Consider the following 4,991-nt stretch of genomic DNA (forward strand, 5'->3'; position numbering starts at 1 on the left):
CAAGCAAGCATTTTAAAGACCCTTGTGAGAAAGCCACTAGATGCATGAACAGCTGGGTGAGGTGGGAACTCCGGAATATCTGTTCTAGTCTGTCCTTGATCCATCTTCCAAGCTTTTTTTTTTTCAAGATTTTATTTATTTATTTGACAGAGAGAGACATTGAGAGGGAACACAAGCAAGGGGAGCATGAGAGGGAGAAGCAGGCTTCCCGCCAAGCAGGGAGCCCGATCTGGGGCTCGATCCCAGAACCCTGGGATCATGACCTGAGCCGAAGGCAGACGCTTAATGGCTGAGCCACCCAGGCACCCCTATCCTCCAAGCTTAACTGCACGTTAGTTACCTTCACGTGAATGACTAGTCCCGGGCTGGGAAAGCTTCAGGACTTCAAGGCCTATATGACAGACACTTCATAGAGGCCTGTACCAATGGCCCAGACAAAGGGGATTTCTAAGAATAAAACAAACTGCCGTGTGTCGGTGACTCGGAATCCCCCAAGACTTCTGCCTATCAAGAAATGAAGTTTTGACCGACAAGGGTTTTGGAGTTCTGGGGTCACACTGTACAAACTCTGGAAAAAACAAAACTGGATCTCTGGCTGAATTGGGAATCAGGTCTTTTGGGCCCAAGTGACTTCTAAGTCAGAATGACACAGATTTACAGAAGTCAACTGTAAAAAGCTTGACTCAAGAAAACTGGCTCCGTCTCAAAAACAGACGTGTCTTTCAACAAAGTTCTTTAAGACATGCTTGGAGGTGAGAGCTGAGCCCCCAGTAAGTGCCTTTAGAGATCCCATCACAATTGTCTTGCCCCTGATAGATCTGCAAGTCTTCAAAAGAGCTTTGTTGTCATGTTGGAGAAATTGGTCCCCCACAATGAGTACGAATTAAGTGCTCTTAATATATTTTCTTTTCTTTTTTTTTTTTTTTAAGATTTTATTTATTTTTGAGAGAAAGAGAGAGAGAGAGAGAAAACGAGTGGTGTGAGGGGCAGAGGGAGAAGCAGATTCCCTGCTGAGCAGGGAACCAGATGTGGGACTCGATTCCAGGACCCCGAAATCATGACCTGAGCTGAAGGCAGACGTTCAACCGACTGAGCCACCCAGGCGCCCTCTTAATATATTTTCAAGAAGACGAAACTCCTTCTCTCGGTTGTGGCTTCACTCCAGGCTTTTGTCCTGGGGAACATACCATTTGAGGATGGGATGGATACCATGGCCATCCCGTGGATCCTCTCGCGTCCGGGAGTCCTTGACTTACAGGACTGCATGGGGTACTCTGGCCAAATGCCAAGGTGTTCGTCAGATTTAAAATGTAGATATGCCGGCTGGTCGGCCACAGTGCTGGAACTCAGACACACATATGTTTCCATAATTCCAAACCCAGAACCCTCTCCCTCGCAAGATCTGCCTCTCCATTACCTGTCCAGCAACACAGATGTCAAGCCCAGAGCACCAGCTAAGCTCCTTTCGGGGAGCATGGGCTCCTACCCATGGTGGGCTTTAGGGATGAGGTCAGTACCCCCTGGCTTCTATCACCAGGATCTCCATTTGGACCACCAAGGCCAGTTTCTGGAAAACAGAGGTTTGCTCGCGGTGGGCTTGGGACATGCTCACTGGCAGACTGTCCTGTGCGGGGAGGTTGTACACACGGGACTGCATTTTCGGGAAGAAATGGAGCTCTCTGGATTGTTGTTCCTCCAGAGGAGAGCTGCTAGAAGGGACCCCGTGTTGGGAGGCAGAGCCAGCGAGGGCGGACTTGTAGGATAGCCCTGGAGAGTTGGGATGTTGTCTTGCCGTGGGGCTCAGGGAGGTGGAGGATGAGGCTGGGTTCTTATGAGAACCGTGCTGGGAAGGAATGGACACTGGGACTCAGTGGAAGATTTGGGGTCTGGGAGGTTGTTGCCAAATGGAACTAGGTGGGTGGGGTGCGGGAGTGAAATTTGTGTGCCGTCCAATGCTGCATACAGGACTGACTTGGGTCCAGGGTCTGCGGTGCTGCAATTAAGACTGTTGTTCTTCTGGAAAGCTTTGCTCAGGGGAGCCTGGCAGGAGAGCTCTCTGTAGCCAGAACTCTCAGTGCTTTTCTCCTCAGGCTGCTCCAGTGTCACTGTTCACGCCACCAGAAAATTGAGGGTGATTACAGAGAACTAGAGAGTGATGGTCCAGGAGGTTGGGCTTTGGAAAATTCCTTTTTCACTTTTATACATAAAGACCTGAGACTTTACGCAGAGAGGTGGGGCTGCCAATTTTGGCTGATAGGATGAGGACCATTTTATGAGGCTTAGTCTATGATTCCTTCACCTTGACTTTGAAGGAGCCATTACTATCTTCTTGGTCAGTATGTAAGTCAGGAGCCGCCCACGGTGTGGTCTGCCCTCCTTACCCAGAAACGTGGTCTACACCCAGCATTGGGGCCAGAGGGTTTGGACCTCAGCATCCAGGAAAGCTTTCACCCTACTCCTCCCCAGAATGACTCTTGTTTCTTTCCAGACCACCACCTGACAGGGCACCTCCCTGATTTCAGCATTCTCTCTCAATTTCTTCCAGGCTCTGCTCCCCGTTTCCTCTTCTTTACCAGAACAAATCTGTTCTCTCTGCTCCGTGTCTTTCTCCTCTTCCAGCATCTCTGCAATCTTTGCTTATGTGTGTGCCTGGCATTCATCCTGGTACTTGGCCATCTGCTCTGGCATTGCCTTGCCAATAGCTTCTTTAAGTTTCTGTAGAGGCTCCTTCAGATGCACCCCCTCAGCTCCCAGAGAAGTTTTTGAGCAAGTATGAGCAGAATGTCCTTGCCGAGAGCAGGAATGAAGTCCCATGGCCATGCACTTCAGAGCGGACCGGGCCGCTCACCTCCCAGGTTTGTACCTCCATGTCTAATAGGATCCCATGAACATCCTGGGCGAGGAATATCATTTGTACTCTCCCTCAGCGGTTCTGGCAGCCTGAGCCAGCTCCTCAGTATGTCTCTCCAGGGCACCGGAGGGAAGAGAACTATTTGAATTCCTGGTCCAATCCCATCCCATGGGAATCTCTTTCATCACCCATATCACAGAGGGGTCTTCCTTCGGACACTCACTAGGCAGCTACTTCAAGTCCAAATCAGTGAGAGAGACCATGGCAGTGACCTCCTGGAAAAACTGTTGTCGGAAGCAGAGTGGAAGGTTGAGGGCAAGGGGTGGGAGATGCTTCCCCATTTCCACAGGCTTATGCTCCTCATGCTTGTTTAGGCGAGGGGGGGGATTATTTCTCTCTCTGAAATTTCTTTACCATCTATTTTTTTTTTAAGATTTTATTTATTTTTTCAACAGAGATAGAGACAGCCAGCGAGAGAGGGAACACAAGCAGGGGAAGTGGGAGAGGAAGAAGCAGGCTCATAGCGGAGGAGCCTGATGTGGGGCTTGATCCCATAACGCCGGGATCATGCCCTGAGCCGAAGGCAGACGCTTAACAGCTATGCCACCCAGGCGCCCCAATCTTTACCATCTTTTTTTCATCTAGCGCCCCTTGAGCATTCCTTCTTCTTCTTCTTACCAGCACTGAGAGCTGTGAAACCAGTTTAGGAAAACTTGGGCTTTGTTCACTTCCTCTCCCTGCTGAAAGTGTCATCTCTTTTCATTTTTCTCTTCTTACTCCTTTCCTTCAACTTCTTTGGTAATTTTCCCTCTTTAATGAAGTCGTTGTCTGATGCTGTTGCTTGTCGTAACTGCCGGTTCTCAGGGCGATGTAAAGCACCCCATACTTCGTGGTCAGAGAAGCAGGAAGAAGCTCATTACATGCTTCAAGTCCAAATCAGCAGGCAGAAGAATCAGATACGTCACACTCATCCCCCACACCGATTACGGCCCATATTTGGTCTTCTCCATGATTCTTTCCACCCTTGTTTCCAGATTGCAGACCTTCTACTTTTTCCCTGCACACTCTTCACTAGCCCTGGGTAGAACTCTCGGCACGCTCATTATCAGGTCAAAGACATGAGTGTAATCTGAGCAGTTGCTGCAGCCAGCTTGGAATCTCAATGCTCTTCTGCTCTCCCAACTTCCTCTTGCCCAGATTTCTTTAAAAAGGTGAGATTCCGAGGGCCTGGGAAAGGGGTGACCTGTAGGGTTCCGACACGATTACAAACAAGTGTTGGCAGCTGTTACTGTTTGGCTTCTTGGTCACAAGTGCAACAGCACAGTGGGCTGCAAATGTTTCCTCGCTGGCAGGCTCAGCCAGATCCGTTGGCTGCAGCTCTTATTATCAACTGGACCCAGAAGCAAGTCTACCAGTGGCACCCCAAGTAGTTCCACAGTCCATGTCCACGGATCAAAATACTCCCATGAGAGTCAGAAAAGAGAGGGAAAAATCCCAACTCAAGGTCTGTGAAGCATGTCTTGTAGTGAATGCCCTGGGAGAACTTGGAAATCTGGCTCTTCGAAAACCAGTTGTTAAAGAAGAGCACTCACTGAAGACTCAACAATATGAAAATAAACAACCCAGTTAAAAAATGAACAAAAGACCTTGGGCACCTGGGTGGCTCAGTTGGTAAAGCATCTGCCTTCAGCTCTGGTCATGATCCCAGGGTCTTGGGATCGAGTTCCGCATTGGGCTCCCTGCTTAGCGGGGAGTTTGCTTCTTCATCTCCCTCTGCTCCTCTCCCCTGCTCTCCCTGTCTCTCAAATAAATAAATAAAATCTTTTTTAAAAATGAGCAAAAGACCTGAACAGACACCTCACCAGAGAAGATACACAGACGGCAAATAAGCATATGAAAAGATACTCTACGTCCTGTCCTATGTCATTAGGGAAATGCAAATAAAAACAATGAGTTCCCACTGCACCCTTATTAGAATGGCCAAAATCCAGAACACCGACAACACCAAATGCTGGCAGGGAGGTGGAGCAACAGGAATGCTCATTCATCGCTTGTGGGAATGTAAAATGGTACAACCGCTTTGGAAGACAATTTGGCAGTTTCTGACGAAGTTAAACATACTCTTATTATACCATTCAGC

The 4,991-nt window shown here is 48.7% G+C and overlaps 1 pseudogene; it reads right to left on the bottom strand.

Annotated features, from left to right (window-relative positions):
• Positions 1 to 2,394: 2,394 nt before the first annotated feature.
• On the bottom strand, positions 2,395 to 3,293 carry LOC121103553 (annotated as a pseudogene).
• Between the last annotated feature and the right edge of the window lie 1,698 nt (positions 3,294 to 4,991).

Source organism: Ursus maritimus (assembly GCF_017311325.1).
Source record: "Ursus maritimus isolate PB19 chromosome X unlocalized genomic scaffold, ASM1731132v1 scaffold_X1, whole genome shotgun sequence".
Taxonomy (NCBI): domain Eukaryota; kingdom Metazoa; phylum Chordata; class Mammalia; order Carnivora; family Ursidae; genus Ursus; species Ursus maritimus.